Source organism: Triticum dicoccoides, chromosome 1A (genome assembly GCF_002162155.2).
Source record: "Triticum dicoccoides isolate Atlit2015 ecotype Zavitan chromosome 1A, WEW_v2.0, whole genome shotgun sequence".
In the NCBI taxonomy this organism is placed as follows: Eukaryota; Viridiplantae; Streptophyta; class Magnoliopsida; order Poales; family Poaceae; genus Triticum; species Triticum dicoccoides.
In genome coordinates this window covers 581,015,885-581,030,490 of record NC_041380.1, presented here as the reverse complement: position 1 = coordinate 581,030,490, position 14,606 = coordinate 581,015,885, and the positions used below count along the sequence as shown (strand labels likewise).

The following is a 14,606-nucleotide window of genomic DNA, read 5'->3' as shown; positions in this document are numbered from 1 at the left end:
AATCCTGAGATTAATAAAGAGGAAAGACTAGATCGTTAAACTGCCAAGAAAAATAAAGTGCAGCCCCAGCCCAACGCACGTCAATTAATCCACCAAGCCCCAACCGAACAGCAGGCCCATAGCCCAACTCATCTCTCTCACGGAGAATTCCAGAAGACCGAAGACGGATCGAATTCCCCTGTTCTTTTCGGCAAATTTCACATATTTGACCTGAGGCCTAAATCAATTCACAAACTGACCTGCTTTCAAAAAAAAATTCACTCTGCTGACCCTTTAGTGTGGCGCCCGACAGCTGGGCGCCGCACACTACTATGCAGCGCCTCTGCCTTAGGCGTTGCACCTCCTACCAGCGTGGCAGCCCTGGTCCAGTTGCGGCCCCATAGACAGCAGTGCAGCGCCTAAGGCTTAGGCGCCGCACTGTGTATATTGCAGCGCCCGTGTCTTAGGCGCTGCACGTTGACTTAGGCCGCATCGGGCCAGCCCCTCCCAGGCAGTTCTTCCACCTCTGAGAAGTTGCTCTCTTCTGTACAGAGACCGGCGGCGGCGCCCCCTTCGGATCCCCCCACACCCCCTCTCAGATCTGAAGTTTTGAGGCCTGGATTCGATCTCCAATTCTTCCTAGTACGTAAACTCTTTTGTTCCCTTTCTTTTCCTCCGTAAAATCGTTGCAATTTTAGGGATTTGCCCAAGATTAGGTGGAAACTTAGTTTTGCTTGGTTTGGATCTTTGTTTGTCCAAGATTGTGTGTTGTGATGGAGGATGTGTAGTCATATCCGGTAGTATATGATTCTTGTTAGTGAAACCTAGATTGTTTATTTTTTTAGATATATATGAGATGCCTAGTTTTGTAGATAATTATGAGATGTTGAGTTTTGTAGATATATGTGAGATGTTGAGTTTTTTTAGATATATATTAGATGTTGAGTTTATTTGAAATACGAGATGTTGATTTATTTGAACACATATGTCATACGAGATATATATGAGAATTTACAATTATTTATTCATTGTGTGAGAAGGAGATGTTGAGATTCTTGTAGATGAATACATATGAGATGTTTAGATGAACACATATGAAATGTTGAGTGTTTTCCGATATTTGAGATGAACTCATGTATGTTTATTGTTTGAAATTGTAAGGATGGTTTGGCTTCTGGACGATGTCTACGACGTGCAACACCGGTCCTACATGATGCGCGAGAAGGATAAAGTAATAATGAGTACTCTAAATCTTTTGCAAATTTGCCTTTAGTTGAAATTTACATGCCCTAAGATTTGTCATTACTTGTTTTTTGCAGAAGCTTGAACCTCTGAAGATTCGGTATCACGGGGTCTCTGGTCCTGCCATGCCTTACGATGAGCGGTACACACCATACATCAAGCAGGCAGGACTACTCCCGTGGATTCTGTTGGTCAGCCAGTCCACGCCGAATCTGAACGCTCCACTGGTGTCCGCTCTTGTTGATCGGTGGAGGCCAGAGACCCACAGTTTCCATCTTCGGACCGGGGAGATGACCGTGACGCTCGAGGATGTCTCGTTGATCACCGGTCTTGCTATCGACGGGAGGCCTCTATGTATGAGCACCGATTCTGATGGGTGGCGCGAGCAGATGATTGCTCTTATCGGTATGGCTCCTACCGAGGCTGAGGATGATGTAGAGGAGGGAGAAGAGAAGAAGAAGAGGGAAAGGAAGGCAGCTGGAGCTGCTTTCACGTGGATTCAAAATAACTTTGCGACGTGCCCTCCGGATGCAACTGATGATGTGATCCAGACACATGCTCGTGTGTATATGTGGTACATTGTGTAGAGGACTTTGTTTCCTGACTCCACTGGCAAGAACGCTCCATGGATGTGGCTGAAGGCGTTGACCGTCTTCGATAGCAAATGGAGCTGGGGTTCAGCGACTCTTGCCTACTTGTACCGACAGGTAGTTGGTCTGTTTTGTGATCAACTCATTTATTCATTAGCAATGCAAGCTTGCTGTCAAGTTAACATTGTTTTTCTTTCATATGTAGCTGGATGATGCGTGTTGCAGGATCACACCTAGTGCAGGCATTGGTGGTAATCTGCTTCTACTTTCTGTATGGAGCTGGGAGCGTCTGCCTGTTGGATGCCCGAAGAGCGTCAGGTTTGATCCTTGGTATGCAGATGAACATGACGAATTACGGCGCCCCACGTGGGCTTACAAGTGGGATATCGTTTCCGAGATGACGAACGATGTCAATCTCATGTACCAAAAGTACATTGCCGAGTTGGACACGATTACGCCTGAGCAGGTAAGGAGGTCATTACTTTAGTCCTTTCTCATGCTTGCTTGAAAAATAGTTATCAAATTTGCATTGTTGCCCTGTTTCATAGGTGGAATGGCAGCCATATGGCGCGGGTGAGAGCTTGGGGTACACCGCGGACTTCCGCCTCAACCCGATGTGCTTGCGGGATAAGGATCTCTGGCTTATGCGGTGCCCATTGATATGCAACTGGGCGGTTGAGTTTCATTTGCCGCATCGCGTGTATCGTCAGTTTGGTCTTTTCCAGCCTCACCCGCCGGATTGGGTGGACACAGATAAAGCACTTCATAGGTAAGAGAGCATGTGTGCGTATTGTCTAATCATCAGGACTCCTTTTGATTGTGCTAATGTTTGGTTTTATACCACGCAGGTTGGACAGGAGAAGGCAACGGAAGATAAAGGACTGGGCCAAGCATCATTCTGCGTATGTTACCCGCTTCCAGCTTTGTGTGGAGCAAGCTCGTAGCACTGCACGCGCCCCGCTTCGTGAGCACAACTCACTTGCTTTTGATAACTACGTACGATGGTTTATTGGAACTACTCGAGTTGAGATATGCCCGCCGGCATATAATGAGGATATTCTTGAAGAACCCGTAAACTTTGAGGATCTAGCAAAGGGGAAGTACAACAGAGATGTCAGGCTAGGGCAAGGAGTGCCTGCTGTTCCGGTGATTAACTATGTGGTAAAGTGTTCCCCTCTTTACTTTCCTGTTGACCGTATTACACATGTTTGAATGGCTAACGCATTTTTCTTTGATCTCTTTCTTGGTTTGGGACAAGTTCTTGTGTTGTGTCCCCCATTACTGCAGCCCCCACAACGGGATTCCTCACGAGGCTCTTGGAATTGGCCGGTGCCGTATTCTCCACCGCCACCATGGCCCCATCCGTCCATGTCACCTCTAAGACGCTTAGTCTTACGTCTTCCCCGGCTAACGACCTTCAATTCCGGGTCCGGCCATAGTTGAACTCCATGATACTCCGGCCATTGTGATTGGTCCAAGTATGGCTGGAACCGTGGAGTCCATGTCTTCTTTACCGTCATGATTGAGAACTCGGATTCCCTCACGGTTAGAGGGTGATTGACGTCCACATTCCTAACCCGGGATGCATTTAACAAGTGCGAGCATGGGGGATGAAGCAAAGACGGCCTCATGCAGCTGCAATCGCACCGTGTTAGGGAGACCTTGAAAGCCCGGCCTCCGTGCTGGCGGCCATCATTTGTGGTTCCTCCGGGCTCTTTCACCTCATACTTCCACTCGTTGTCGTCATATAGAACAGCTTCTTCGGAGTCTGCCTTTCGTGATTGAAATTCCAACCATTCTTCAACCTTTGGTGGGAAATTGTACTTGTGCTTATCCTTGTTCTCACCAGCAATCTGCTTATCAGTCTCCATTGAGTGCTTCAAAAAGTATTCATTCATCTTGTCAAATGTGTATTGAACTATTGCCGTCACGGGTAATGCACGTACACCCTTGAGCACCTTATTGAAGCATTCTGCCATATTGCTTGTCATTTGACCGTACCTCCGGCCATCTTCATCGAAAGCACGTGCCCACATATTCCTTTCGGCAATGTTCTTATTGAGAAACTCCTGACCGCCGGGGTCAAGTTTCTTGTGTCTGAGCAATGCATTGAACAATGTGGAAAACCGCTTGTTGGTGAAAGCGAGACAACAATCCTGAAGATCATCGGCCAAATCCTTGATACCACATGCCCTATAGAAGTTTGCACAAAAGTGCCTCATGCACCATCGATGATGCAACTTTCTATGTCCGGGAATGTCAATCACCACCGCATTTAGAATTCCAGCATGGCGATCCGATATGACACAAATTTCCCTTTCAGCCGGTAATACCCTTGTTCTCAGTTGACGCAAGAACCACTCCCAGTTATCATTGTTCTCCACCTCAACCAAAGCGAAAGCCAAAGGCAACACCCGGTTATTGGCATCACTTGCTATTGCAACCAATAAAGTGCCCTTGTATTGTCCGGTCAAGAACGTGCCATCAATGGCGATGACGGGCCGACAATGCTCAAAAGCCCTCACGCATTGCTCAAAGGCCCAAAATGCACGGCCAAATACTCGGACGGTCCTCCCGTTATGAATCAAAGTTTGGTGCCCATGAGGCTCAACCACGTGAACCATGCCTGGGTTTGTGGCGGCCATAGCTAACAACAACCTAGGGAGTCGATTGTATGCTTCCTCCCAATTGCCATACAACATCTTGAATGCGGCTTGCTTCGCCTTTCATGCCTTGCCGTACTTCACCTTGTAATGAAAGATGGCTTTCACAAGGTCAATGACACTCTTGATGCTCATTATTGGAAGTGTGGATATTTGGTTGGACAGCCTGTAAGCAATGAACTCGAACATGAGTTGTCTGTGTTGTTGGTGCACAAGCTTGCCATCCGCATTCTTGTGCCGGCACATGTGAGTTGGTAGACAACTCACTATGCGCCAAGTGGGACCTCCTTTCCATGGCCTTGCACGCACAATCCATGGACATGTTGGCACTTCACATTTGACCGTGTAACGCACATTAACATCCGAGTTGGCCACTTTATGTGGACGATAATGTGTAACCGAGTAGTTGTCGAGCCACATCTTCAATTCCAAGAAGGATTGAAACTCACAACCGGGATATATCCCGTTCTTGCCGTCTTCCAAATCACGGTGAGAACTTGGCCTAGCTCCAAGAGATATGCATTTGCCACCATCCACAACGGCTTCATCCGCGAGACTAAGATCCTTGAACAATGGTGTCTTGTGATCCCGCCCGAATACCTTCTTGAATGCTTCGTCCTCCTTCGGCGTGAACCCCTCCTCATCAATTTCTTCATCGGGACCATCGTCATCCGAGTCCGATGCATATGCACGGGAAAAAAGGATGGATTGGTCCATTGTCTCTTGCACATGATATTGGTCGAGATCACCCACATTGTTGTCATGGAGGTCAACTTCGTTGTCATCCTCCTCGTACTCATCATTCTCCTCTTCAAAACCTTCATTTTGGTTGTTTGGAGTCGGGCTCAATGTTGGCCAATCTTGTTGCGTGAATTGAGGTTCACTCATTTGATCTTGGTTCATGGGTGGGGGAGTGCTAGCAACCAACGGGGAGGGGTTCCGGTTCAAGTCTAAATTCAAAGTAGACTCAACCTTCTTGGAGACAAATAACTCAAGAGCCTTGTCTAGAGATTCGGCAACCGTCTCCTTGTATGCAACCCAACGTTGCTCGGAGTTCACACGCATTGTCTTTCAACGGATGTGCATTCCAAAACCAACATTATGCCTTCCCTCGAACTCAACAACGTCACTTGGGTCCGTCCAATTCAAATCTTTCCTCACTTGTTCCAAAAGCTCCGCATAGCTAGGACTACTCTCAAACACCATGTCAAGCTCATTCGGGTCCGTCTCAACATTGCCTTTCAAAAAGGCCTCTCTATCCACATGATGAACATAAACACATGTTCTCCCCATCCCTACAATAATCAAAAACACACATATATCAAGTAAATACTTAAGAAAAATATTTGCACACATATGCCCTAACATATAAAACAACCATAACCATAGCATAACCCTAACACCAACATCAAACACACATAACCCTAACCCTAGCATACTATGGAAGCTTAACCAACCCAAGTTAGCAAAGAAACATAATATCATTCAACACAAATTTGCAAATCCAAGTCAAAACTAGGGTTTTCCCCCAAACTAGCAAGATTTGAGCAAATGTGACAATTCCTATGGATGAAAACGAGGGGATCGGAGGAGATTACCTTAAGGGAGGGGTTGGCTTCGAAATCCACGGTCAAATACTCCGGATTTGCAAGATTTGAGAAGGATTTGAGAGGGGGGAGAGGGGAAGAGAGGAGGGCCGCAAGCCTTAGAGTTTGGGTGGGGTGGGGGCGTGTGGGGTGGGGGTGGGAGGGGAGAGAGGGTGGGGCCAGCCCAAGTGGAACACAGACTGTGCAGCGCCCACGAGCTAGGCGCTGCACATTACACGTGTGGCGCCTAAGACTTAGGCGCTACACAGGTGCGTGTGGGGCCGCAGCTGGACCAGGGCTGCCACGCTGGCGGCAAGTGCAACGCCTAAGTGATAGGCGCTGCACAGTAGGGTGCGACGCCCAGCTGTCGGGCGTCACACCGAAGGGTCAGCAGAGTGAAATTTTATTGAAAGCAGGTCAGTTTGTGAATTGATTTCTGCCTCAGGTCAAATATGTGATTTTTGCCGTTCTTTTCTCTCTCTCTACAACTCTATTCCTCGAGACCAGGACTCGCCGGCGGCTGCCGAATTAACTCGCTCGCAATTAACTCGCAGACTCTTCATCTCCTTTCTCGAATGGCTTCCCAATTATTATCCAAGAAGAGAGCCATTGATGGCAAGTACACAGTGAACTGCAGGTTCGTTTCCGCATCAATCTATAAATTAGGGCGTTTTCTACTGCTTCTTCCACTGATCCATTAATCCATCCATCGTCCCCTTAGAAAATCAAGAGGTTGGAACAGGCCTGGGTTGGAATCTCGCTGCTTGGTGGCCGCAGTCCTTGGAGGTGAGCAATCAGAGCACCAAGCGCCCCCGCCTGATGATCTGCATCCGTCAACAGTCAGCAACCAAAGGTTGTTTCGCCCCCTTTTCACCCCTTTTTAGTTGATCCGTTGTTCTTTCTTGCATTTGTGTATCCTTGGTTTTTCTTAATTTTCTAAGATGTCTTCTAGTTCTAAACGCCCTGGTAGGAAGTATAAATCTGGGTATGAAAAACGTACAAAGAAGAAAAAAGCTGAATATCTTATTCATTCTCTGAAGGGGTCTCTTGATAAATTTGTTGTGAAAGAACCACAAGTTTCTTCCGAAAATCAGAATATAGAGGCTGATGTTGATGATAATGTTGACAACATTCAGGTTGAGAATACTAATCCTGATGAGGCTAACCTCCATGGAAATGTCGTTGGCGCTAGTGTTAATGAAAACATGGATAGTTCATCTGATAAGAATAACATGGATGCATCTTCCGATGGTAATGTTTCTTTCCGGCCAGATATATTTGATCCAAGGAATTGGGATGCCCTTGACTCAAAAGCGATTGACATCTTGGTAGAAAAGGGTCCCAAAAGAGATTTAACTATAAAAAAAGGCCGGAAGGATAAAAATAAAAGATGCTTTTCTTCGATATTTTACACAAGAGTTCTACCAAATGGAGAGAAGTGTGATAGAGATTGGCTTGTATACTCTAGAGAACTTGACAAGGTATTCTGCTTTTGTTGCAAACTATTTCGAAAGGGGCATGGAAAGGGTCATTTGCCTTGTGAGGGTTTTAATGATTGTGGGCACATATTAGCATTAGAATTAGAGAGCACAAAACAAGTGCCGAACATGTTCTGAATATGGTCACTTGGTATGATTTGCGACTACGGTTGCAAAAGCATCAAACTATTAATTGTGTAGCACAGCGACAACTTGAGGAAGAAAAGGACCATTGGAGAAAAGTTCTATTTAGAATTCTTTTGATGGTAAAATTTCTTGCGAAACACAATCTTGCATTTCGTGGTACTAACTCGACATTGTATCAAGATAATAATGGAAATTTCTTAGGCTTGGTTGAAATGCTAGCTGAGTTCGACCCAATTATTCAGGAGCATGTTAGGCGCATAACAAACAATGAAACTCATGTTCATTACCTTGGTCATGGGATCCAAAATGAGTTAATACATTTGCTTGCTTCTGCAATTAAGTCAGAGATAATTAAAAAAATTAAAGAAGCAAAGTATTTTTCCGTTATACTTGATTGTACCCCTGATGCGAGCCACCAAGAACAAATGTCTCTGATAATACGATATGTCAATGCATCTTCGACTTTTGTTTCCATTGAGGAATCCTTTTTACGATTTTTGGATGTCAATGATACAACTGGGCAAGGGCTTTTTGATGTTTTGCAGGAAGAACTATGGAATCTTGACCTGGATATAGATGATGTGAGAGGACAGAGCTACGATAATGGTGCGAATATGAAAGGTAAGAATAATGGTATTCAAAGGAAATTTTTGGATAAAAATCCTAGAGCTTTTTATTCAGCATGTGGTTGTCATAGTCTTAATTTGACACTTTGTGACATGGCAAAAACTTGTGGTAAAGCAAAGGACTTTTTTGGAATCATACAACGCATCTACACAACATTTGCTAATTCAACTAAAAAGTGGCAGATCTTGAAAGATAATATAGATGATACAACAGGATTGACTCTCAAGTCGTTGTCATTCTACTCGTTGGGAGAGTCGAATAGATAGTGTTAAAGCTATAAGATTTCAGATTTCGAACATACGAGAAGCTTTACTGCAAGTATCTGATATTGATAATGATCCAAAAACTAGCAGTGAAGCTAAATCTCTCGCGAATAATGAACTTGGTGATTTTGAATTTTTAGTAGCTATTGTTATTTGGTATGAAATACTGTATGCCGTCAATCTGGTCAGCAAGAACTTACAATCAAAGGATATGCTTATTGATGTTGCTATTGAGCAAGTGCAGGGGCTAATTACCTTTTTTAATGGGTATAGAGACACTGGTTTTTGTAATGCATTGGAAACAGCAAAAGAAATTGCACTTGAAATGGAGATCGATCCTACATTTCGTCAAAAGCGTGAGATTAAAAGAAAGAAACAATTTGACGAAAACCCAGATGATGTGTTAATTTCTTCACAACCTGCACATGAATCATTTAGGAGAAAATATTTTATTCCTGTTGTTGATCAGGCTATCAGTTCAGTTACAACAAGATTTGAGCAATATGAATCATTCCAAAAGAACTTTGGTTTTTTTATTTACTTCTGATGCACTAAAATTATTGGATGAGAAGAGCTTAAAATCTTCTTGTAGTGTTCTTGAGGCTGCACTAAAGAGTGGGGGGAAATCAGACATTAATGGTAGTGAATTATATGTTGAGCTAAATTTACTTAAAAGTTTCATTCCAAATGATAATATGGGGCCGGTTGATATCTTGAAATTTCTTAAACGGCTAGATTGTTTCCCTAATGCAACTATTGCATATAGAATTTTGTTAACTATTCCAGTGACCGTCGCATCAGCTGAGAGAAGTTTCTCCAAATTGAAATTATTGAAGTCCTATCTACGTTCAACAATGACACAAGAAAGGCTCAGTGGGTTGGCTACTATAGCAATTGAAAATGATATACTGGAGGGGGTTGCTTATGAAGATCTAATTGAAGATTTTGTATCAAGAAATGCTCAAAGGATGGCACGCTTTGGCTAACAGAGTAAAAGATGAACCTGTAGCTCAAAATTCTAAGATTTTTCTCTTGTATTATGTAGTTTCTTGAGAAATCTGTACTGCTGTAGTGACTAACAAAAATAATGTTTAAATTGCCTACTTGACTTTCTTATATATGGGGCCTAAATTGTGATTTCACTCCAGGGCCTCAATTTCCGGGGTACGGCCCTGGATCCAGTAAAGACTCCAAGAAGAAGAAAGTTTAGCTTCCTAGAAAGCTAACCTTTTGATCTAACCCTCGTCGCCCGGGAGTACAACCTCCGGGTTGTCGGCGGAATTAGCAGCACCAAGCCGTGGTTGGCTTCCAGAATGACCCATGTCAAAGCTAGATAGGAAGTGGGATGGATCACGGAATAATTCAATCAAGCAGCAACAGATCTGCATCAATAAGATATTACTAGCAAGTACTGGGCAGGCAGCTAACCTTGAGTCCTCCACACGCCGGCGCTTGAGATGAGAGGCTGCACGGTGCAATGGATGATGCTGGGGATGGAGATGATGCTAGGGTTGGAGATCTAGATATTCCAGAATCGTAAGCTTGAAAAGGAAAGAAACTGACGGCATGAGAGCTGTGAAAACATTTCACACCGGACAACGAATTAGACAATATTTGGTATGGTTTTAGGAATCGCTGTAGACAGGTAATATCATTTAATACCATACTTATTTGGGCTTTGTGTATTACTCCCTCTGTTCCAAAATACTTCCTCCGTTCGGAAATACTTGTCATAGAAATGGATACAAATGGATGTATCTAGAACTAAAATACATATAGATACATCCATTCCTCGGACAAGTATTTCCGGATAGAAAGAGTAGATGACTAAAGTTAGTACAAAGTTGAGTCATCTATTTTGAAACGGAGGGAGTAGTGGACAGAGGCCAGGAGCAACCTTCTTTCAAAAAAAAATCCTCATAGTGCATGATTTACATCAAATTAAGGTCAGTTTTTTTTTAAAAAAAAAGTACTGTGTGATGTGAGATGTCATGCTTGATAGGCTTCTCTGAATCTATCTTGTACTCCCTCCGTTTCTAAATATAAGCCTTTTAAAGATTTCAATACGAACTTCATATGGATATATATATGGAGACATATTTTAAAGTGTAGATTTACTAATTATACTGACAAATTTGTTCTGATGCTTATCATTCTCTTTGCTACTGAGACATATTTTATGTTCGAGTTTCAACTCAGGTACCATCACTAAATTTGTCCCATGTCAATAGTAGTAATCACTTTTGACACGCAAATGAAAGGTTTCTGCGCGGGTGTGAGAACATTTCAAACATCATATTGAATTCACTTTTTTGTTGCTATCAACCCGTCAAGCATAGATATGATAACAAGATCTTCAAGATATAGCTATTGTGGTGACAGTAAATGTCATTATTTATTACCACAAAGTTGCATCCGCTGATTTTTATTTGCTCTATTTAATCTCACAACATTAAAATTACAATCTGTATGTAACATTTTATATCAGCTACTTAGGTTTTTGTTTTCTGTCAGGTATATCAAGGATGGAAAAGGCTCATCTACAAGCACATGGCATGGCACAATTATTACACATTAGATTAGAGATTGTTATTTTATATATTATATCATAGAATTTCTTATCCGTCAGTATGTGTAATAAGCTTATACCATCACTAGTAGAAAACGGGCCTTTAGTTCCGGTTCCAGAGGGCCTTTAGTTCCGGTTCTGGAACCGGGATTAAAGGGTCGGGACTAAAGCCCAAAACCTTTAGTCCCGGTCTGCTTTCAACCGGGACTGAAGGGGCTCCACGTGGCCGCTATCTGGAGCTCCACCTTTAGTCCCGGTTGATAACACTAACTGGGACTAAAGGATTTTTTTTTTGATTTTTTGAACTTTTTTCCTGATTTTCAAATTTTTGAATTATTTGACAATTTAATCTCTAATCACCCCTCATCACTGCTCAATTTAACCTCTAATCTCTAATCACCCCTCATCATTCCAAATCATCTAACTTCCCGGCCCGTCACCCATCCTCTCACTACTCCAACCTGAGCACGCTTAGAGCATCTCCAGCCATTAGCCCCCCTGGAGGCATAAAAATCACTGCCCTGGGGCGAGCTGGCGGCAGAATCAGCGCTAGGGGCGGTTGGGACTTCTTGCTTTCTGGCACAACATTTGAGATAGTCTTCACAAATGTAGACCATCTCGGATAGATGCCATCAAGTAGGTAGTATCCCTTGTTGTAGTGCCGCCCATTGAGCATGAAGTTCACCGGAGGAGAATGACCTTCAACAAGCTTGGCAAAGACAGGGGAGCACTGCAGCACGTTGATGTCATTGTGAGTTCCTGGCATACCAAAGAAAGAGTGCCAAATCCAGAGGTCCTGTGTGGCCGCCTCAAGTATCACACTGCAACCGCCTTTGGCACCTTTGTACATCCCCTGCCAAGCAAATGGGCAGTTCTTCCATTTCCAATGCATGCAGTCGATACTTCCAAGCATCCCAGGAAATCCTCTTGCTGCATTCTGTGCTAGGATCCGAGCAATGTCTTCCGCTTTGGGTGTTCGCAAGTATTGCGGTCCAAACACTGTCACCACTGCCCGACAGAACTTGTAGAAATAGTCAATGGTGGTGGACTCGGCCATGCGCCCATAGTCATCGAGTGAATCACCGGGAACTCCATATGCAAGCATCCTCATCGCTGTCATGCACTTCTGGATTGAGGTGAATCCAAGTTTGTCGGTGCAATCCTTCTTGCACTTGAAGTAGATGTCGAACTCCCGGATGGAATTCACAATCCTGAGGAAAAGCTTTCGGCTCAGCCGATAACGGTGCCGAAATGTTTTGTCGCCGTGCAGTGGAGTGTCGACGAAGTAGTCGGAGTAGAGCGTGTAGTAGCCTTCGAGACGATGCTAGTTCTTTGCATTCATCCGCCCCGGCGCCGAGCCACCTCGCCACGGCTTTTCATTGCTCTTAACTTCCGAGTTCTATTCTAAAAAAGTCACCTGGGGGGCCTGTTGGGGGCGCGGCTGGAGATGCTCTTAACTTCCGAGTTCTATTCTCCTTCATTTTCAAGTCTGCACTTGTTGTTTTCGTGACAATAGTAAGCGTCAATCCTATTAACCCTTTGGAGTTGAACTTGAGTATGAAGAACCGCTTGAGTTTGAAACTATTATTCTAAAAAACAATAATTAATTAGTAACACTAATATTTCTTGAATAAGTAGTTTGACCAAAAATTCAAAAAACTGAAAATTGAGGATAAATTTTTCTCCTTTCAGAATTTGACCATAGTTTTTCCTTTCATAACCGATTTTTGTGCTGAACATTTTGATATATTATACTTTTTCATAACACGTTTTTGCAAAACATGTCCAAATTTAAGTTCTTAAATTTTCCCTAGTAGATGTAGTATTATAACTACATCTCGAAGGATTTTAATTTTTGAAGTTTTTATCATTTTCTTTTGTTTTCTTCAAAACTGAAATGGCGATAGGGGGGTAGGGGGGTAGAGTTTGAGACACGCCCTAGCCGCTTGAGCCGGGACTAATGCTCACATTAGTCTCCGTTCGTAATGCAACTAGGACTAATTTGTACATTGAGCTGTGACCAAAGCTCTGATTTCTACTAGTTCTTATAGCTAACTGCCACAATATTGTGTATTGTCGCAGTTGTACTCCATCACTATCTCTACCATCCTATTTATTTCTAATATACAATCACATTTATTTATGAATTAACTTTATAGCTTTATATAATGTGCTTATAAGTCCCGCAGCAATGCGCGGGGTATCATCTAGTTGTTACTAGTGACGGGCCCTTGTTGACTTGTGACGGCGACGGTGATGCGGCGGACCCGGTTCGTGTCTCAAACCGGGACTAAAGGTCTAATCTTTAGTCCCGGTTTGAGATACGAACCGGGACTAAAGGGCATCGCACCCTTTAGTCCCGGTTCGTGTCTCAAACCGAGACTAAAGGTCCCATGTGAACCGGGAATAATGCCTTCCCGATGCCATAGCCGCTCGAACCGGGACTAATGCTCACATTAGTCTCCGTTCGTAATGCAACCGGGACTAATGTGTACATTGAGCTGTGACCAAAGCCCTGATTTCTACTAGTTCTTATAGCTAATTGCCACAATATTGTGTATTGTCACAGCTATACTCCATCACTATGTCTACCATCCTATTTATTTCTAATATACAATCACATCTATTTATGAATTAGCTTTATAGATTTACATAATGTGCTTATAAGTCCCGCAACAACGCGCGGGGTATCATCTAGTTGTTACTAGTGACGGGCCCTTGTTGACTTGCGACAGTGACGGTGATGCGGCGGACTCCATGGGAGGTGGAGGACGACGACATGAGGTGGAGGCCATCGGTGGCGTGATGTCGTTGGTGGTTGGTTGCGGTGCGATGCTGCAAGATGGAGACGACGTGGTGATCGGCGTCGCGGAGGCGTTGTCCACGGCAAGTTTCTTCGGCGCCATGATGGTGTGTCAAGTGGTGGCGGGTGATCCGCATCGAAGCTTGTGATATCAAGATTAGGAGGTGAATGTTATCACTAATCTTGATATTTTGTATAAGCATGTTTATTTTGGAGTTGAGACAAGACGAATAGAGAAGAGAAAACGTTGGCTGTGAGAGGCAGCACAACACCAAAACTATCTGTCTCTATTGTCCACTACTAGGGATAAGTATAGAAGTAGTGCGGGTTGGAGGCATAGTAGTGGCGAGGGGGGCGTGCTACTGATACGACGCTACAGCTAATGTTCAGTAGTAGTGCAGGTCAAGGCGTGCTACTACTACCCTGCATAGCAGTAGCGTGTTTTCCTGTCCGGCGCTACTACTACACCTTCCTAGTAGTAGTGTCTTTCTCCATCAAGCGGTACTACTACATACACCTACCTAGCAGTAGCACCTGGTGGGCTTCCAGCATTATTGGTAAAGTTTTCTATTTTTTCCTACTACATATTGCTGCTGTATTTGTACTAGTTTATAGTGGTCTCGTCATATGATTTTATGATCATGATGAGTTATTACTTC

At 43.8% G+C, this 14,606-nt stretch overlaps 1 pseudogene; it reads left to right on the top strand.

Moving 5' to 3' along the window:
- The first annotated feature begins 7,001 nt into the window (after positions 1-7,001).
- On the top strand, positions 7,002-9,561 carry LOC119356075 (annotated as a pseudogene).
- Positions 9,562-14,606: the final 5,045 nt, after the last annotated feature.